Source organism: Heliangelus exortis, chromosome 4 (assembly GCF_036169615.1).
Source record: "Heliangelus exortis chromosome 4, bHelExo1.hap1, whole genome shotgun sequence".
NCBI classification, from domain to species: domain Eukaryota; kingdom Metazoa; phylum Chordata; class Aves; order Apodiformes; family Trochilidae; genus Heliangelus; species Heliangelus exortis.
The window spans coordinates 21,110,247-21,132,722 of NC_092425.1; the positions used below are offsets into that span (position 1 = coordinate 21,110,247).

The 22,476-nt window shown below is 38.5% G+C and overlaps 1 protein-coding gene across 6 annotated transcripts in view; it reads left to right on the forward strand.

Moving 5' to 3' along the window:
- Positions 1-22,476, forward strand: part of WWC2 (WW and C2 domain containing 2) — a 102,528-nt gene that overhangs the window by 1,970 nt on the left and 78,082 nt on the right. The window lies entirely within an intron of this gene.

The window sequence follows — 22,476 nt, forward strand, 5'->3', positions numbered from 1 at the left end:
CAGCTAAGAGAGTAACATCGGAGTGTTCACAAACCTGTAGGGCTAGGATAAATGTTTCATTCATATCTTGATTATTGGTGAAAGAGAATTTAAGCCTTAAGATTTGATAATCTGTAGTGATGACTGAAGGAGTAAAGACTTCTTGTTTCAGAAAGAGAAGACTAAAGACAAGTGCTGTGAGATGTCAACCATATGTCTGTGGGGTGCCAGGTAGATTTGTGCACAATTAGGAACTGCTTTGTTACTGTTTTAAAACATTCATGTCTAGAAATAGGCTGACGGTTGAAAATATCATATTCCAAAGCTGCTTGGAAAGTCCCACGTGTGGTTTGGGTTTGTTGTTGTTGTTACCTTGTGGGGTTTTTGTTTTGTTTTTAATATAGTGGTGCTTTTTCTCATGTGTATTTCTAGATTGTTCGGATTGCCCATGTCTAGGTTACTGCTTGTGTGGTGCAGGCAGCTTCAAGCTTGGGACTTAATTTTCAGTTTTGCCCACTTCATTTTTCTGAGTAATCCCATTGACACAGACATTGTAAGCATAAGTATTGTGGAAGCTATTTGAATTGCTCTGTTCTTCGGGGTTTTTTAATGTTTTGCACTCTTCAACAGTGATTGTTTCTCCAAACACTTAGAATACTGCCTTCATTTGCTTTTAAGACTGGTGTCCCAAAAGAGAGAGCACTTTAAGATATGAAGTGTGAGAAAGAGAAACATAAGGGCAAGGAGTTGTAGTAACATTTCCACTTGCTAAACTCATAGATGTTGTTTCTTTGTTTATGACACCTCAGACCTACAGCAACCTGTCAACTCACTGATCTTAGCAGTTCTTCTGAAACTGGTTTAAGAAGGGATATAGTCAAAATATCAATTGTATCCTGCTACTGCTTGACAAAGTTATAAAAAGGCAACTATGGTTTGAAGAGGATGAGCCAAATAAAAACATGACAGAGTTAGAGGAATTCATTCTTTTGAAGTTCCTTGAAATGCTTTCAAGTTCTTGGGATACCGATTCACAGTAAGGTGTTGCTGTGTGCTTTTTCTGATAGACAGCTAAGAGGGGCTTTAGATAGAGTTAGAAATTTGAAAAGGAAAATGTTTGTTTTTATGTTAACAATTTTTTTAGTTAAAATGTGTTAGATCAACACATTTTAAGTAGGCCTCATGTTTGTTACATTCCTAGTTGGAACCAACAGAGTAGAGCACCAAGGAGGAGTGGCATAGGAGATAGGAATCTCAGTACCCTCAAATCTTCATCAGTTGGATGACCTTTTGCTTTCTCACCAGGAATGCAAGGCTTCTCATATCTTGGTTTCTACATAGTAAATTGTCCATGCTCTACTGCTGATCACCACTGACTCAGAAAAAGTATCTTTTCTGTATAGCTTGCCTAAATGAGTTCCACATCACAAATTCTGAAGCTGCAAATGATATTTATTTAAATGTTTATCTGCATTCCTGTCAGTGGTAAGGAGTGACCTGCTATGAAAGCAAAACTATCCTTTTCTTTCTGTCCCCTGTTGACTTCTCTTTGCACTGAAGAGAAGAATGCTTAAACTGTATTTTTACATTTGAATACTTTGGACTAAACTTTTTCTAGAATGCTTTTAGAGTACCTGCTAACTCTATAACCAAGAAAGTGCTTGAGAAACATCAGATATGAAAAATGCCCAGAACTTCACAAGTTAAGGGATTGTGAGTGAATTTTCTTTGTGGGGAGGGAATGCAGTTTCTGTTGCTTTCATTATTGGGGAGGTGAAAACCTCTATTCTATCATGAAATTCTGTAACTTGTGCAAGATTTGTCTGATTTAGAACCTTTATTAGGTTGCAGCAATTAAATGTTGCATGCCCTTATCCCTTAGAAAAGAAGGGCACTTACTTCCTTTTTCACTGGAACTTGCTTTTTCGTGTCCTGTGAACAGCAGAGGTTGTGAGGAGAGAAGATACTGAGGTTGAAATTACTTTAGCAGAAGGACTTGTATCCTGTCTGTTGGGCCCTGCTGTAGCTCCAGGGTCTGTGGCAGAAAGATTACAATTAGTGGAGCCTCAGAGAAATAGGAGGCATATTAGATACTGTGCTGGTAAAAGTTAAAGGTGGAAAATAAGAGGCAAGCAGAAAAGGGAACAGCGGGATTGGAGGCATCATCAGAGGCTAGAAACTACATTTGAATAAATTCTTTTTTTGAATGGAAGTAAGCTGTGTTGTGAAAGCTGAATAGAATAAGCCTTTATCTGAAGTGTCTGGTGTCTGAGACAAGCACAGTTTTATGCGATAATGGCAATTGCAGAACTTCAGCTAAAATAGAAAAAAAATTGAAATTTTAAAACTTCTGGGTGTGTGGGAGGGAACAGAATTTAGGTAAGAAATAGGAGTATGAATCATATGTCCTTTGAAGAAGAATGATGTTAAATTGAAGTGTTAGTAATTACATTTTGAAAGGGAGGAATCTTAATTCTGCTTTAAGTGCAAATCTCAGTGATTCTGATTCCAGGTACAAGTAGAGCAAATACCTGATAAATCCTTCCTTTAGGCTGCTGCTTACTAAGAATTAATGTAATGTCAAGCCATCACTGAAAGGTTCCCTTTCTCATTCTTTTTATTTTGCTGTGCCTCTTTCTTGTTAGTAGCTAAGGAGGGAGTGGGGTTTTTGTTTTTTGTGGCATGGAGCTGTTAAATGATTGCTTCAACACACCTTAGGAAATTCTGACCTGAGTAAGAAATATTCACCGGCCTATTTTGGAAAACAGTGTCATCTGGAAAACTGGATAACACTCAAAGGTATACAGCATGCAATGCTCCTACAGAAATATGGGACAATGATTTTTTTTCTCAAAAAATACCTCTTTCTGCCTTGCTTCATCCTGTAATACATATGCTGGGTTTTATCCTAATCCCACATAATTTTTTCCTGTCTCTTGTCTGCTCAGGAATGTGCATATTCCCGGTGAAACTGTCTGGTATCTCATTCTGGTTTCAGTGACAGGTTGGGAACTGCTTTTACTTAACTGATGTATATTTATTCAAAACAAAACCCGTGATACTAGTACTGAACTTGGAATGAGAGACTAGCTGTGTCTGAACTTCTGACACCTTAATTTGTTTATCCAGTGTAAAGTAGAATTCTAATATTACAGTGCTAATATAACTCTGATAGCATCAGACAGTGTTAAAATACGTAGTGATTGTGTATGTGGGTTTTTTAACCAGTCTGTCATTTGCTTGGGGCTGTTGCATGTTGTTGATTCTAGCATTAGTGAAAATGCCTATGGTAACTCTGAGACAGTGCTTTTATTCTTTATTATTCTGGAAGTGATAGGGCTGCACTATATCTTCCATTTCATAGCATATGAAGTTCACAAATCAGGAAATGACATGGAGTATTTGCTTGTGTGGACAAAGTATGTACCACTGGTTAAAGCCAAGGACTGTGACCTGGTATGTGAAGTGGAGCAACTGATCTACACTGTGGTTTATCCAAACCAATGTCTGTAGAACTTGCCCACTGCAACTACTTGGATTCAAACCTATCTTGACTTACAAGATGCACACCATCAACCTTAATGTCATGAAGGAAAATGGACCTTTTCTGTAATGAATGGGGCTGAGCTGTTTGCTGGAGATGCTTAGTACAAAGTGGTTAAATGAAGAAGTCCTTCAGAATTATTTTAAATTTTCAGAGAAGGGCAACTGGTTTTGCTTTGATGTAATGCCTGTGAAAGAAATATTAATTTTTACAGGTTATGGTCAATCTATAGATCAAATAGGGCAAATTATTTATGACTTTAGGGATTCTTGTTTTCCCTCAGTTAACCTTATTTAAAATTCTATGCTTTGAACATGTTATTAAGATTATTAGAATAAGATAAGAGTTTTTCTCTGCTTCTACTTACTAATGTTTGTAAAATATTGAGAAAAGTTAAATTTTGTGAAATAGGTCTTGTTTTGCTTTTTTTGATACTTTTTTCTTGTTAGGAAAAAAATATCACAGAATTGCAAAATGTTAGGGGCTGGAAGGGACCTCTGGAGATCTAGTCTAGCCTCCCTGCTGGAGCAGGTTCACTTAGAGTAGGTTGCAGAAGATGGAGTCCAGGCAGGTTTTGAATGCCTTCAGAGATGGAAACTCCAACCTCTCTGGGCAGTCTGTTCAGTGGTCTGCTACCCTTACAATAAACAAGTTTTTGGTTTGTGACCTGTCAGTGGACGCTACTGAAAAGAGTCTGGTCCCATCTTCCTGGCACCTGCCCCTTTAGGGATTTATAAGCATTGATGAGATTTCACACCCCTCTGTCTTCTCCAGGCTGAATGAGCCCAAAGGCTCCCTGAGCCTTTCCTCATATGAGAGGTGCTTCATTCCCTTAATCATTTTAGTGGCCCTGCAATGGACTCTCCCCAGTAGTTCTTTGTCCTTCATGAGCTGGGGAGCCCAGAATTGGATTCAGTGTTCCAGATGAGGCCTCACCAACCTGCTTGCCACATTCTTCTTGATGAACCCCAGGATGCCACTGACCTTCTGGGCCACAAGGCCATGTTGCCAGCTGACAGTCATCCTGTTGTCTGCCAGGACTCCCAGATCTTTCTCCACAGAGCTGCCTTCTAGCAGTGCAGCTCCATAAATGTTACAGATATTTTGAGATTTCATTATTTTTATATCACAGATTATTAAAAACTAGAAGAATACATATGGAAGTAATGGAAAAGATTGAAACTGGACCAAAATGATATAATATTTCCATAGTGACACATGTTCAGAGAGGCACAAATGTAAACTGCTGAGATTCCACAAGTGTTATGCTGGGATGTGTAAATTCTTATTACAGCGACATGCAAGGGAAGTGGAAGAGAGCTGTAGAGAGGTAACACAGCCCCGAGGTCTGGGCTGTCATGGTTGTTTACCTGTCCTTATCCTGCTGCCAAATAGGATACGGTTCTTTCCCATCAAGATCAGCTTGTTGTGTCACTGAATGGGTATCAGTTCTGATATGAGGCAGCAGGCAAGTCCAGAGCTAAGAGCAAAAGAGGAGAGTGGTGCTGTAGAAACCAATATGCAGATCAATCCTAGCTTCTCTGGAACAGTCATTTTAGGTGTCCTTTTTGTGTTAGTTGAGTATTTTATAGGGTTTTGCTTTGTGGGTGTAGGGTGTGGGTCTTTTTAAATAACGCATTTTGGATGTTACCCTTCCCAGTGGCTTTTTCTATGCAAAACCATTAGTGATGGAGAACTTTCTACCTGATTAAGTCAATCTCTGACTCTTATTTTTAAAAGGCTAACGAAAGGGCTTCTTGAGGGAGAGATTGCTCCTCTCTCCGTTAATTTGGCTTTGGAATTATTTTTTTTTTTTTGTTAGGGCATCTGGGCTAGAGGCAGTCTGTCTGGTATGAATGTATTATGCCAACTGAAACAATCATTGGCATCTCATAGAACAAGATCAGATGCTATCCTTTGAACTTAGATACTGTTTGTACTTGAAGAAAGGGAACTTTATCTCATCAACTCTGAATACATATTGTATTCAAAGTAATTGTTTGGGTATGTAAAGACATTGTCTTGGGACAACAAACTCGAATTTCTGCAGTCTTGCTGTGTGCTGTATAATACTGCATGTTGGACCTACTTTGATATGTCCGTGCTTGTTTTCTCAATTTATTAAATTAAACTACAATCTTTTTAAAAAAAAAAAAAACAAAACAAAAAGCAATCATAACAGGATTCCTTTAATAATAAACTGTTCTGATAATCAAGCCTTCAGTGTCCACAAATACCAGTTTTTTTTAGTTTCAGTAAAAGGAAAAGATCCAGAAGAATCTGTATTTTAACTAAGTCCTGCTAGAATACTTTGTTTGTATTAGCAACTTTCTTGATGTCTTAATGAAGAAACAATACTTTTGCATACCTGTTGTTTCTTTTTAAAGTACATTTAAGTGCTAAAACTACAGTCTTGTCCAGATTAGAATATTGTATGGCTTGCAGATCTGACCTGTGAAGAATTCTTCCTCTGATTCAATGTCTTACCCTTCACTCTGAAGAGCTTACCTCCCTCACAGAGCTGAGAATGTCTGACAAAGATGCAGGTATTTTTAATGACAGGCAGATGAACTCTTGGTACCTTGCAGATTGTGTGCAAACACACCATGCCATGTGGCAGTGAATATGCCCAGTGAATGGTGCCTGCCTTTTTGCTGTGTGGCAGGCATGTGTCTTAGTAGTGTCTTATCAAGTAACAAGGCTTGACCAAAGCACAGGTGTTGCCTGTCACATACTGGCACAGCAGTGTGTTCATTGGGAGAAGGCAACATTTCTGGTTACTTCTGCCTGTCATTCTCTGGGACAGTTCTGGTCATCAGAGGACAGAGTGATTTGCTAAGTGGTTCTCTAACACTTCTAGAAGAGGAGGTATGACCCGCTTCAGCTGAAAAAGTGGGCATTGTAACCTTGCTCACTCGTTGTGATGGATTGCAGATAGCTGTCAGACATTTATTTGTTTGTGATGAGGAAACAGTGGGGTGGTTTTTTCTTTGTTTAATACTGTCAATTGTTAAACCGTAGCACAGTCCAGAAATGCCTGTCTCATGGCCTCATTATCTGAGAAAGAGCACTCTTATGCAAATCCTAATGCCTTTATTCTTAGTTCAGATTTTCTTGATTATGCTAAAAATATTTATGTAGACTTACTGTTTTCAGCCTTTTCACCAGTGTTAACAAAATGTCTCCATGAAAACTCTGAATTTCTATTACAAATAACTACAAAATTTCAGTTGGTCAATAAACAGTTACTGTATGTAGGAGAAAGACATGAATCAGATTTTTCAGCAAGGTTTTTTTTGAATGCTGATTTGCAAATGGTTGCAGCCTGATGCTGTGATTTGATTCCTGTTCATGAGCTGTTCTGGCTGCACAGGACATCTAGATGCACGCTGCTGTTCTCATTGAGCCTGACTGAGGCAGAGCTTGAGCACAGGGTAGTGGGGGTTTTGGCTTCTGTTCCATGAAGATCCAGTTGTCATGGCAAAAGATTTATACTGCCCAAGGCTGGAGTAGCTGGAAGCTGAACTAGGGAGGGAACATTTGAATGGTTTTCTTGCTTTGGGGAAGGCAATGGGGAGAGTGGGACATGTGATGGAATCTAATGGGCTTTGCTTCTGTAAAATAGTCTTTGGTTACTGTTGCTTATGAAGTTTCTTTGACCTACATTTAGTCTTTGGTGGTTTTGCTTGAGTTACATATGATACAAAACTTCCTTGAGGTAAGTGACATTTCTGTCCTGTAAGTTATCCACCACTCAAAATGTACTTTTATTTCTCTTGTCAAATGTGTGTTGTTAGTTTGGGTTTGGTTTAAATTCTAAAACATTTTATCTGTCTTTATTTGCACTCTGAATACCCAGCTTGAGGTATCTTTGAATATATGATTTCTTGGTAGAGCATCAAATAATGTAATTTAAATTTTTTGTTATTTCTTAAAGAGCAATTGCAAATTCAAGAGCCTTCAGAACTTTAGGAGCTTAGTACCTCATTTTCTTTAGGAAGTGATGTCTGGGTAGGAATATGTCATATTACTTCTGTTCTTAATTTCTTTTTAAAACTTTGACAGAACCTAAGTCATGGATGTGATTGACTATATGGGACTTAGTTATGCTTTTTGTATGCTCTTAGGGATGTACTCCTAGATGTACCGAACCCCACAGTCCAACCATATCTGACCCCCATATTTCTCAGTCCTGTACAAGGTATTCTCAGTGCATTAATATATTACCAAAAAGAAAAATCAGGTCCTTTTCAGATTATTCTGTCAGTGGCTGTCTTATAACACATGCTCCCTTGTACAGAAATTTGTGATAAATTTGCAAGTATAGTCTTGCAAGTATTATGTATAGTTGTATTTTTTTCTGAAGTGTTGCACTGATTTTAATCACATTCCCAGTAATGGACACTTTCTTTAATATGCAGGATATGACCTAAATGGTTTTTGGTTTTTTTTGTTTTTTGGTTTTTTTTTTTGTTTTGTTTTGTTTTTTTTTTTTTTTTTTTTTTTTTTTTTTTTTTGTTGTTGTTGTTCTTGTTGTTGCTTCAGATTTTAGTGCAAAGACTTGCACTTAAACGCACACACCCCTTGTTAATTTGGATGGAATTGTACAGTGGTGAACAATTTTAGTCAGGAGTGTTACAAACTTCTCTCAGAGAGATTTACAAAATAAGCTATGGTACGAGTTTAAGGAACAAAACTATTCAGTACTAAATTCCAGAGTGAACAGTGAGAAACTGTCAAAACTGGAATTGGAGTGTCTGTAGAATTAGAGTGAAATAAAGAAAACAAGATACAGCTGAGATGATGTGACCTCTGAGGGTCTGACTTGAATTTCACCCTTCTGAAGTAAATAATAGTCTTCCCTCTAATTTACTGGATTGGAATGTAGACCTGTAGAGAAGCCCCAGAAATTGAGGTCTTTTCTTCTGTGTTCCTGTATCTTAATGTTCCTGGACTGTAGGAGTCTTGCCAAAGTTTTTGTGTTTCCCACATTCTTTTGCAGTTGCCAGCATTGTTTTGTGCTGAAGTGGCAGGCTGAGGTGGTGCTTTAGTGGGTTCCAGCAAGAAAAAGGATCATTTGGAAGTATTAAATATTTAAAATATATTTTGCTGAAGTATTGAGTAGTAAATGATTGTACATAAGAGGATACAATTCGAGCTAGCAATCTGACACAGAGTAAAGAGATCTTTCTGTCATGATGTGAGTATTGCAGTGCTTGAAATGAATTGTTAACACGTTTACAATCATTCTGGTGAACAGTAGAACCCTATGGGTGTGAATAATCATCAGAGCCCTCTAAAGGACATTCTTGAAATAGTGTTCAAATTACTTGAGAAATTATGGGATGCAGCAAAAGCACACAAACACTGTAAGCCTTTTAGTCAGGCTATTGTAGTCAGTGGTTTACTACTGCAGTATGTAAAGCTTAATACACAGGAATGTACACAATGAACAGATAATTTGTTCAAGTTTCTGAGCTTCTCATGGTCTTTTCAGTTTTTCTTCTGTTATTTATAATCCCTGGGCTCTGTTTTAATGTCTGTTCTTTGAGAGAAAAACTTTAATGAACTAAAGTTTGGGGTTTGCTAAGGCGTTTTTAATTGGTTACCCTGTTGTATTAGCTAAACTAATGAAGGTGACATGCTCATAGCATAGCAAATTATTGCTGTGATTTGGATTAGGCTTTTTGGTTCTTGTTCATGTTCCTATTTGCTTTCCTGGTGGTTGTTCTGCCTTGCTTGCTAACATAGCTTATGATAGCCATGGACTTCTGTGCTGTTGCAGGTTGATGATTTGTGATTAGGACGTGGCTGGCCAATTTGCTCAGAATACATGAAAACCATCAATATTTTATTTTTGCAGGCAAGATTCTCTTTAGAACCTACTTGATTCTTTTTTGCCAGTAAAGGTTTTGCTGAAAAGTTGTACATTTAAAAAGTTGTAAAGTATCTTTGTTCTGGTCATGATCTTGTTGCCTAGTATAATCAGTATTTTAGAAACTTCTGAAGAATATTTAGAGGAAAAAAAAAAAAGCACCATTCCCATAATTAACACTTTCTCTTTAAAAATTTATTATACATCTGGCAGGTACAATAGGTAGTTAAGCACCTTCAGCTAGCTGCCTGAAGTTGTGAAATTTTTACTGCAGGTATCTGGTGTTGGGGAGTGACAGTGCTTATCTTCCTCCTGGCAGTGCTGTTATTGCTTACTGAGTTAGTAGGTTTCTAATGTATTTTCTGGAATAAGGTCTCATTAATAACTCTTTCATAATACTTTATTTGAAAGGTCAAATAAATTCTCAAGTATTAGAATTTATCTGAATGCTGTCTTTTTCCTTAGGTGTGAATAGTACCCATCTGTTCAAGACATACACTGATGCTTAAAGCTGATGTTACACTGATAATGAATACAGTAACATTCAGATAACATGAAGAGTTTCATGTGGTCTTGATGATGATGTCCTGATGGGGGTATTTTGATTACAGGAAAACTATATAAGAACTTAGTACTGATCTTTAAACATAGGATGACTGGATACTTGCAATAACTGGGAATGACAGTAAGCTTAAAGGAAGGCATTGCTTCTTCTCAGTCTTTTATACCAATGCAAAGAAATCATCTCTCCACAGGAAGTTGCAGGTGTTGTATTAAAAGCAAACTGTATTGTAAACAGAGGAACTTGTGAAACCTGATGTATTTTTCCTTGTAGGTGTATTATTTGTGCTGGATTCCAAACTCTGATTGGAGGTATTCCACTGCAGAATGTTTGAGCTTTTTTCTTGGGTTCTTCTACCCTTCATGTCATGTGACTACTCTGGTATCTAGCAAAAGTTGAACTCGCTGGTTTTATGCTTGTGGTAAGAGAGTTGGCGAGACTTTAATCTTTTCTACAGTTTTGCCTTCCTACATTGGCTCCTAATGCAAAGATGGGGTTTGATCCCAACTTAAGAATGGTTACATCTAAATGGAGGTATTCCCACAGTCGTAGCTGTGGCCCAACAGAAGCAGAAGTCAGCATCCAGAGTTCAGTCTGGTCCTTAACCAAATTTCCCTTCATTATAGAGTGTCCAGCAACTTAGGATATAGGAAGCACTCCCAAACACCACCTTTCCCAGCTGAAATGTAGCCAAAGAGTGCTACCTTTATTTATCTTCTCAGGGTATCTCCTTTGGCTGTCAATCAGCCTGACATTTTCTTGGTCATGAGGGTAAACAAGGAATACTGGGATGGAAAAATCTTTCTAACTGCTCCATCCTATATTGTGCAATCTATTACTTTTTCAAGAACACCTACAGTGAAGTCACAGAATTCTGAGCCAATCAGTAAGTAAATGAATTTCATGTTGCTGTGGATAAACTCATTAAGGTCCAAGCTAGACAGTTTAGGGACAGGTGTTTAATCTGTATTGTTGAGACCTTTGGGTCTTCTGTAGAAATATCCTACAAATATATTGGGTAACGGAAATCAGGTATTGGGTTGAAAAAGAGGACAGTGGGCACAGAATCTATATGATAACTAACAGTATGTTTCTTTTGAATTTTTTAAATAAAAAGATGCAAACCCAGAATTTTACAAGTTCTCTGTTTACTGTTCTCTTTCAGAAAAACAAATCAGTGCATTACTATATTTAAGTTCTGTCTGTCTGGTTGAGTTATTTGATTTCGTTGTGAAAACATCTTTACGTTTCTTTCAGTGAACTGGATGCTTCATGTTATAATACACATGATCCAGTATTCAGATAACACTTCTCATTTGGGGTCCTCTGGTGCTCAGATGAATTTATGATGGAGAGAAACGAGACTAGCAGACACTGAAGCTTTGATTTCATGAAGAAAATTTTGTGCTGGTATAAAGGCTGAAGATACATCACTCCCTAACTGTTGTTTCTGCCTAGCATCCCTCCCTGCAGTTGTACTGCATAGCTGTTTGTGCAGCTTTGCAGTGAGCCAGAGTAGCGAAGCTTAAAAGAAGCAAGAGTAAAGATGGAAAAACTGTCCAGTTAGTGGTCATATCCCAACAAAAACTTAGTATTACTAAACCACTGAAAAGTAATCATCTTCCTTAAGCTATCTTTTGTACTGAAGACTTCCTCTTGAGAAAGCACAATCTGAAATTTCTAGATGGTGTGGACACTAAGAATAAATTAGATACAGAATGCACATTGAATGAATACTGACTTTAGTCTTCCACGTAGATGTTGAAAATGTGAAAGTAACAGCAGGCAACCGATAATTGTTTTTTTAAGTAGAAGCCACAGTGTTTTAACATGGAGATGGAATTTATACTGTTCATTATGTTGAAAATGATGGGTTGGTGTATAAGCCATATCCCAGAAGAGCTTTAAAAATAATTGCAAATGGAATTGCAGTGATTGACAGAATAAAAAAAGAAACGGCAGCATAGACTGGAATTTGTGGGCAAACAGTAGAACAGGTTGTCCTGGTTGTGAGTATGACTCAGAGCAACACAGTCTCATTCCACAGTTGGCCTGTGTTGGGCAGGATGTTGGACAAGATGACCTCCAGAGGTTCCTTCCTATGTACATTATTCTGTGATTACATTTTCTTTAAAAAATGGAAAACAATATTTTCTTGGGAATACAGGCCTGCTTATTACTAAAAGCAAATATTTCGGTATTTTAGAGCTGTCTTTTTCTTGATTATTTACCTAGACTTATGTGGGTAAATCTAGCTTTATCAGATGTTAGAACATCAAATTAACTAAACATCATATTTTGCAAAAAAAGGACTGGTTTCAGAGAAGCAGTGTGTAGATGTAATGTATTTAAAGCATAACATACCCTCACACAGTCTTTAATCCCGATCACCTGTGTCTTTAGTGGAAAAAATAGATGATAATCAAGGAATTCCAGGACAAGGAGACTAGAATGTGCCATATTGGAACAGGAATCAATGGGAGGCTACAACTGGTAGTGCAGTAGAATTACATTAACTCAACCACTGTCCACTTGAGTTGTGTCTATAAAGTGATCTAAAGCTTCATTTTGCCTCAGCTACAATCCTACAAGCAAAAGAATAGAAATTAACTTACTTTCTCACTTTGAAGACCAGCTCTGCTCTGTGTGGTATCACAGTAGGTCTTCAGCACTCAGGAGTTAGCATGTGCTTTTAATAACTTGAATTTTAGAATTTTATGGGTAAAATGTGTATTACATTTAATGATGAGTTTATTAAAGACAACTCTGTGTGGGCTATCTTGTTTGCACTGTAATGTTAGTTACTACTCATAAATGTCCTAGCAGCATCCAGTTCTGATTTTTGTGTTTCTTCAAATGTGACTTTGGAAGTGAAGTTTGTTCCAGAAAGCATTTTCAGAGATGGATGATTGAAAACCACTCTCCTGAATGGCACCTTGCTGTACTTCATAGATCATAACAGCTTTTATTCACCACTGTGATTGTTTTTTAAATTACTACCTGTGGATTAATACTTGAAAGAATTGGCCTGCTGGCTGCATATTTGGTTTGATTGGGGGCTATCTTGAAGTTGCCTTTAAATTACATGGGGTTCTTGATGATCTTAGCATTTTCTATTCTTCTTTGTACTGCATAGTTTGTTTTGTTTCTTAGATTCTTCCAATTTTAGGAGGAATGTTTATTCTATCTTTAATTTTTTTCTTGTTTAAAAGAAGTATTTCATTTCCAGCTAAAATATAGAGATGGCTCTTTTAAAACTTCTAATGATGCTGTTTATTTTTCATTATTCTTCCACTGGAAATCATAAATTTTATAATGAATAATTATTGTACTAATAGTTGCTGACAGTCTGGAGACAGTTTAATTTAAGAGGTACATTTGTTACAGTGAAAGCTCCAAGTGGCATAAACGTGGCATGCAAAAGCAATACTGCTTTAATACTTTATTGAAAATACCAATATATCAGTAATGTGCTACATGTTTTTACACAGGTGGACATTTCATTGGACTGTCACTAACAAGACAGGCAGAAGAGAGAAAATTATTGTCATAAGACAAAGTGACAGTTGAAGTTGGTTGAAGTATTTCAAATCAACAGCATTTTTTAATTTATTTCCAGAAGTTGCAGTGTTGTTAAATCTATATAAAATGTTCCATTTTTCACTTTTGATGAAATTTTTTTTGTCTGAGACCTTTGTTAGGAGTGTAAAAGACTGGCAAGTTTGTAGTGCTTGTTAGTCAGAGTAGTGCTGTGGAATGTAAAAGAATAGAATTCCAGTCTCTTTCCTGGCTCAGAATGACTTGGTGCTGTTGAAAAAAATTATTTCCTGAATGAAGGAGATTTAAGAAGTACCTGAATATCGCAGGCCTCTTTCCTAAACTGCTGTAAGCAAGGGCTACAGGAAAATCAAGGTTTCAGTTTTGGAAATGGAACATATTGAAATTTTTCTGAGGGGAAAAGCAGACTAATAAAAAGAAACAATGCTGTAGAAATTCCTCTGAAATCTAGTTGTTGTCCTCTAGATAGCAATGAGAGGTGTGCCTATCACTGGAAATATTTAACCAATCAAAGGCTATCTGTAATCTCCATAAATTCCTCATGGATTTTATCAAGAGCAGTTCCCAGCTTCAGCTGCCGTGTCCTGTGTGCCCTCTGTTCCTAGCATTTGATCTTTTTTCATTCAGAAAATAGCTCGAGCGAATAAGCAGAAGATAGGAGTGTGATGGAAAGAGTGAGTCCTTGTCTGTTCAAATATATCACTTCATCTGTGTGAATAGTACAGAATAAATAAAAGGTAGGTAAGGGTGATGGCAGCAAAAGGCAACACTGAAGACTGAAATCTGCAAAACATATTGGCTCGTTGGCAGCTTAACAGCACAACTAGAATTGTTAGTGACTGACAGGAGGGGTATGAATTGCTCTGTACAGTTCATGTTAATTCTGTTTCTTGGGCTACAGACATGCGCTTAGCCAGGCCTTCCTTCTGCAGATCCCCAAGAACTGAGTTCAGAAGGCCCTAGCTGTGTTTTGTGCTACCTTTGCCCTTGGAAATTGCTTTCCCCCTTCTGCTTTCTTTTTCTGAGGCGCAGAGCAGCTGAAGGAAGCAAAGCAGAAGGGAACAAAGCCATTTGAAGGTCAGGGTTGAGGTGTTTCAGTCCTTGTATCAGTGGGGAATTTGCAGACATCCCCCATACCTCGTTCTGCACCTAGTAACTGCAATGCATGCTCAGCAAGCTGTACTCTGTTCCACTTTGATCTGCTGACAGACATTAACAGTCTCTGCCTAATTGTGAGTACTGCCAGAGCATCATGCCACATGGATCACTTTGCTGGTGTTCCCATTGTGTGAAGCAGTTATCCATACTGCAGAACACTTGGATGCAACCCATTCACATGCACTTGGGCCACCCATAAATGACTTTGGTTATAGCCTAAGCATGGCGACTGTCAGTACAGTAAAGGCCCTTTGGACACCAATAAAGCTTCCTAGTCAGGTTTTTGAAAGGAAGAGATTTTTGTCATCCCAAAGCCCAGTGAAAGGATCAAAAAATGCTCTAGCCTGCTTTTTTTTTTTCAGCTGGCACAGTGGATTGCCATGCTCCATCAACCAGACTAATTCTTTGGCTGCCAGTGAGGGTCACCAAGCACTGCTGCTTCCTGGCACATCTCCCAGCAGCTGGCTTTAAAGGGACAACAGGAAGAACAGTCCGGGCATGAAAAGAAAAACAAAAAAACCCCACAAAACAAAATGTAAAAACACCCAAGACAACAACACTTACTTTGCAAACTGTTGCACAAGGCCATGCATTTCTTCTGCAGGCTGTGGTCAAATAACTCCAGATGTCATAAAAAATTAAATGTGGCAGTGTTTCATGTTTAGTGTGTTTTTATAGCTGTGGATTCCAAATAAAAATATCTGCTGTTATCATTAGATTGTTGAAGACAGAAATCACTTCTAGACAGAATGTCATGTATGTGTTGATGCAGAAATGCTAGTAATGCTTGAAATACTGTAATATTAAGAAATGAATAGTACTGTTGCTCTGCTGATACCCAGAAATTGCTGTGGTACCACTTGGTGGATGTCTCGAGTTCTTTAAAGCCAGACTGCTGTTTGCATAAGTTTATGTAAACCAAACTAGAGACCTTGCTACAATCTATTTATTGTAAATATAAATGACTGAAAAATAATTACTTCAGTGCAGAGGGAGTAGTAAGGTGGAGAGAAAATAGGATCGGCAAAATGACATGGGTTTCTATTTTTGACATGAATCAGTGAAATCAGCAAAAAAAGGTAAAACCTTTCACCTGCATCTCCAATAAAAAGCAGAGTTTCTCCACTATTTTTTTTTTAGTGTAAAAAACTGATGCAACACAAGAGTTGGGTTGGGAGAGGGTAAAATTGCCATAAACCAAAGAAGTCAGTGAAGAGCTATCCAAATCACCTTTAGGAAATAATGCAAATGCTTTATTTTATTGCAAAACATTATCTTTTTTCTTTACTCTTTTTGCCTATAGAAGTTCTGTTCTTCACAGCATGGCACAAAAAGAGATGCTTGGTATACTGACAGCAGAAAGCATGAGATGAGCAGTCCAAAAGTGCATTAAAAGTGTTTAGAGCTAAAGGTAGAAGAATGGATTAAACAGGCATGAAGCACTGATGATTCCTTTTCTACCATTTCAAAGACTTGACAGAAGATAAAATCTCTCTTTTTATGGCTGATTTAAATCAATCATTGTTCTGTCCGGCAAAATTCCAAGCCCACATTTGAAAGCTCTTTTGAGAATTATCCTTCCCCCACCCCAAGTTATATCTGCCAGATCAGGAAATTCCAGCTTCTTCTCTTAGACTAACTGTGGAATCCCCAGGGTCCAAAACGTAGAAAACAGATTTCTACTGGACTGTGAATAATCGCAATCCTCTCTTTCTTCCCTAACCTTTTCACATACTTTCTAAAATAGAACTTCATCCATGCCGAGTGCCTGCAGATAAGCTAAAAAAGAATTGTGTTGACTGTCATGAGCTTGGAAATCTGTCCTCTTATTAGGTCAAACTCCATGCTCATACACATTCTGACTAATGTTAAATTTCTTTGTTTTCATTATTTTACTTACTACACTGTGGAACATTGAAATGCATACATGAACCTAGTAGTATTTTCACCAGCTTAGAAGTTTCAGTCCTAGTTAATTACAGTACATCTACTTTTAAGCTTTCCAATACTTCCAGAAATTGTTTTAAATTACTAAATCTTATAGGAGAAGAGTCAGAAGTCTAGCCTCAAGTAGATACGCTTTGTTTTAAAAGCTTGAATGATACGTGAAGTAATTTCCCAAAGGAACCTAGCAGATATCATGTAGAATTGGAGGAAAAATAGTATCTCAAAGTATGAATATTAATGTTAAAGATTTTTCACAAAAGCAACTGATGTAGATTGATTTATGAGAGACAGTAAGAGACTTCTCAATGGAAGTTTAAAGATATTACATGAAGTAATTGGATAGTAGAGATTTGTATCTGGTCTATCTCTTAAGAGCAATCTTCCCTCTTCAGTTTAAAGGAATAATAAATGGCAAATGGAGATGTAATGCTTATCTTGGCAAGGAGTGACTGCATATTTCCACTGCGTGAGCTAATGTTGAGATTTTTTCATTACTCAAACTGTATAAATACTTTACATCTAACAAAATACTTAGAGTGATTTTTATGAAGTAACCATTAAAAAACTCTCTATATAAGAAATTATAGAAGTCTCTGAAATGGCAGTATTTTTGTCAGCTGAAGTTATTGAAACATTCCTTACATGGCAACTTGCCTTTTCCAGTGCAAAAGATATCCAGTGTGGGAGATTACCGTTTAATCAATTGTTTATGCTTAGGTGGTGTTTTTCTATGGAAGTGCCTCTGCTACTTTTGAGACAGTATTGTAGTTTTGAGTGTCATTATCAATTATTTTTAAACTCTCTCTTTACTAGAACCTCTTTAAGGAACTGGGTTTGGCTAAAAAAAAAAACAAAACCACAAAATGGCCAAAGTAAAGCCTCTCACAGAAAGACAAAATATTTTTTGGCTTTTATTTTGGCAACCATAACAGTAATCGGGTGACTAAAGTATTAATCACATGCAAAGTTTGCTTCTATCCTTGTTGAAGGCATTGGCAATGCTGTCTTGGGTGTAGGAGGAGCCTGCACAAGAGAAATTCGCTTGACTTCTGTGAAATTGTGCATCCTTTGCATGATTGGGCACTTCACTGATTTACACTGTTCTACTTTGAAACTCAAGTAGCCAGTAGATCAAGGTATTGCAGTTCATAGAAATTTTCCTAATTGCCAAAGCATTTTCATTTCATAATGTAACAGGGTTTAATGCTGTTCTTTTAACTTCTCCCTTTTCTCAGATATAGGGCTTTGTAACCAGTATTGTTAGTCCAAAAAAACCCTCAGCCTACAAAAATTGGTCACTTTCACCCCATAAAAAAATACACCAGGGTAGTTAAGCACCTCTCTAATTTTGCATGCTGAGTCTTACCTGTCTGTGTTAATAACTTAGTTGTAAGGAGTCAGAGTAGTACTTCTGTATTACAGCACTGCCTATGATTTCCATCAAGAACCAGGGTTTCAGCATCTGTAAAGAACTGTTGTTTCATGACTAGTTCATGCCAATCTAAATTAGGATTGCAGGTGAGTCCACAGAGTCAGACAGGTTGGACAGGACCTCTGAGATCATGAAGTCCAACCTTTGACGACTGTGATTACCAGACCATGGCACTGAGTGCCACATCAGTCTCTTCTTAAAAACTGCCAGGGACAGAGAATCCACCAGCTCCCTGGGCAGCCCATTCTGATGCCTGATCACCCTCTCTGTAAAGAATTTTTTCCTAGTGTCTAACCTAAACCTCCCCTGACAGAACTTAAGTCCATGCCCTCTTGTCTTACTGATAACTGCCTGGGAGAAGAGACCAACCCCACCCTGGCTCCAACCTCCTTTCAGGGAGTTGTAGAGAGTGATGAGGTCTCCCCTGAGCCTCCTCTTCTCCAGGCTGAACAGCCCCAGCTCCCTCAGCCCTTCCTCACAGGACTTGTGCTGGATCCCTTCACAGCCTCCTTGCTCTTCTCTGGACCTGCTCCAGCACCTCCATCTCCTTCCTGAACTGAGGGGCCCAGAACTGGACACAGGACTCGAGGTGTGGCCTCACCAGGGCTGAGTACAGGGGCAGAATCACTTCCCTGGACCTGCTGGCCACACTGTTCCTGATCCAGGCCAGGATGCTATTGGCCTTCTTGGCTACCTGGGCACACTGCTGGCTCATGTTCAGCTTCCTGTCAATCCAGACTCCCAGGTCCCTTTCTGCCTGGCTGCTCTCAGCCACTCTGTGCCCAGCCTGGAGCTCCCCATGGGGTTGTTGTGGCCAAAGTGCAGGACCCGGCACTTGGCTGTGTTGAACCTCATCCTGTTGGAATCAGCCCAACTCTCCAGGCTGTCCAGGTCCCTCTGCAGACCCCTCCTGCCTTCCAGGTGCTCCACACTGCCTTAGTGTTGTCTGTGAATGTGCTAATTGTGGACTCAATCCCCTCATCTAAATCATCAATGAAGATATTAAACAGAACTGGGCCCAGCACTGATCCCTGGGGACACCACTGGTGAGTGGCTGCCAATTGGATCAGCACCATTCAGCACCACTCTCTGGGGGCCTCCAGCAGTTCCTAACTCAGCACAGAGTGTTCCTGTCTGAGCCATGGGCTGACAGCTTTTTCAGGAGGATGCTATGGGATCCACCATTCCACCCTCTCTCTTACATTGGCATTTGTACCAGTAGTGAACTGGTTAAGCAGCTAACCTGGTGGTTTAAAACAAATTTCAGTTTCTCTTACTGGTTTATTTCTTTGAACTGAATTACTATAGAATCAGATGAGTACCAGCACAAATAGAGCAGGGACACGAATGTGTAGCATACAGGAAGGGCAGAACTGTGATAGTCAGGTTAGAGCCATCTGAATTGTTATGGAATCTCAGTATTTGCTGTGATATAGGCAATTAAAAGCTGCTATTTTTCTGTAGTCAAGATAAACAGGGATGGGATACTAAGCTCTAAGAAATAAAGGTGAGGCAGGAGTGAATACACAGATACATATATATGTGCACACCTGGTCTGGATGTGCAAAAAGCACGGTCAGCTGTGAGATCAGAGTTACTCAGGTACAATTTCTCAGGTTAGCTGGTCCCATGGCTCATCCTCATGGTATTTCCCAACACCCTGCAAAAAGCCTGACACTGCCTTCTTGAAAACTCCCCTGCAGACTGTTGCATCCCCCTGAGGCTGCCTCTTCTCTGTGCTCAACAAACCCCTGTCCCTCAGCCTCTTCTCACAGGGCGAGCACTCCACCTCCCAACAGACTTGGTGACCTTCCCCTTGCTTCCCCTGGGCTTGCTCCAGTTTGTTGATGTTTTTCTTGCCTTAGGAGACCAGAACTGGTTGCAGTATTTGAGATGCAGTCTCATGAGAGCAGAGTAGAGAGATAATAACTTTCCTTGATTTCCTGGCTGTATTCTTGCTGATACAGGAAGCTGTTGGACTTCTCTGCAGCCAGAGTGCTGGATCACTGCCAGGTAACTGCCCACCGGGACCACAGAGCTGCTCCAAGCTGGTCAGCCTCAGCCTGTTTCTCTGTAAGGAGCATTTACTTTCTAAATGCAGGACTTTACATTTGTTGTGCTAAATTTCTGAAGATTCCTGTAGCCAAAGTCCTTCTGAATGGTGGTTGTGTCCTTGACTGTGTTGTTACCACTCCCCCCGTGTTTGGTGTCATCTGCATGTCTCATGAGAGTGCACTCTGACACCTCCAGATCATTGATACAGCTGTTGGAACAGGTCCCTCCAATAAACCACTTCTTACAGGCTTCCAGGTTGATTACAACCAGTTGACCACTAGCCCAAAAGAAGGCAATCCTGCACTGCAAGCTGATGTTCTAATACTAGGACATATGAAGAGAATTGGTACCATGTTTTTAGTCGAAAGTGGAGAATAGCTATGATCTCTTTCTTTAAAGTCAAGATGGAACTTGTTGCTGTAAGATTTGTGGGAGATGTTCTGCTGAAGCACAGTTTTGACCTCAACAAAATGCTGCAACTGTGAGGTCCAGATATCAGTGAGGTCCAGATATGGTTGCCTGTTGTACAGAACTTTGTTTTGAAGCCTGCTCTTCTGTACTTTCTGTGCATGCCTCCTTGTGAGAATGTGAGAAAAGGAGAATTAAGTACTGACTGTGCCTTTCCTTGTATACAGTCTTTCTACTCTGTAAGCAACTTCCTTCTTAATCTGTTACACATACATTCTATATCCTGATCACCTTTGCCTCTTTTCTTTGTCTTGTTCTGTGGTTTTACTCTCCAGGTGTTGTCACAGTGTGGAAATACAGGACTATTCAAGCTGAATGCATTATTAAAATGTAATTGCATGGTAACTTTGTAGAAATTAGATGATGGTGGTTTCTGTTTTGTTTTATGTTTCTTTCCTTGTAACTTGTAAATATGCTGTTTGGTGTTTTGGCATCTGCTAAATGTTGAGATAACTGAGAGAGAGATCCACAAGGAGTTGAATGACTTCAGTGGTGTTGTCAAAAATACTTAATGTCTTTTTCTCCAATTAAAAATGCCTTAGCGGTACAAAATTTCTTCACACATTAAGAGAATTCCTTTTTTTTTTTTTTTTTTTTAGTTTCTAAGTGTTAGCTTAAGCAATTAAATTTGAAAGTGTAAAAAATAAAACCTTGTTCTGGTGTTCTCATCTTCTTTCCCCTTCTCACATATGTTTTCACCTTGAAAGACAGGACTGGTGAAATGTTGGTGTTGCCTGCTCATGGGAGTATTGTGAATTTTTGATGTTTGTACACTTATTTGAAGAAATTATGATAATTTACTCTTTGCTGTTGGCAAGCATAGCCAGGGACTGAGTTTTAATATGTACTATGTCCTTTGAAGTAATTCTTTAACTTATATTAGAATAATCTTTTTTAACTAGTGATGCCAACACCTAATGAGCCTGAAGGGAGTGCATTTCCACACATTGAAAAGGTAGACACCTCTGTTCCAGTCTAATAAGTAGAGTTTTAGCTCATCTTGTGGCTCCAGCTTGCCTTTTACAGTGTCTCAAGTTCCTCAACAATCCACTGCTTTGGAAGTATTTCCACTCCTCTGACCAACTGTTTGTGCCAAATGTACACAATAAAGAGGGAAGTGTGATAAGCAGTTGTATGCTGGGGGTAGAGGAAAGGCTTGTAAGGGTTTGGTGCAAGTTTTTTTCCTTCCCCCTCCCTTTTTTTTTTTTTTTTTCTTTTTTTCCTTTTTTGAACTTCAGCCTTCTAGGATCTGAAAAGCATATCTGATCTAAAAAATGTTTGGTTAGTTTCACATGAGAGACAAAAGCTGCTTTCTTTTTTTAAAATGAAGAGCTGTGCGGCAATAAACGGTGTAGGTGCTGTATTCCTGCTGGGATTGCTTGAAAATTTGCTGCATTCATTAGAGGTTCTGGGCTGGTTTTCATTACAGCAGTTTCTGGGAGTGGGTGTGTGGGAAGGAAGTCACAGCAGAACACTTACATGTTTCCTGTTGGATAATGTTGCATATTTCCCATTCCTCAAACCTTACTGGGAATAATATATTTAATTAATAATAAATATGATAATAAATTAAATAAATAAACAATAAATAAATTAATAATAAAATAAATAAACCAATAAATTTAATCTAAAACTTCAATTTTTTTATTCAATATTATGAATAAAGAACTGTACAAAGAGCAGAGGTTCTGAAGGAACTCTGCATTGATTTTGTTTATTAAACTATATCTGAGATCTTCATACAACTTTACAGTACTGTAATTTTACCGTACCCTGACACTTCTGGGATTCTGTGTGTGATTCAGCATCTTGAACTTTCAAGTTAAGTGTTAGATTTGTATGAAGCAAACATTTGCTACAGCCCTCAGTATTTTGGTTTTCTGAAGCTTTACTAATAC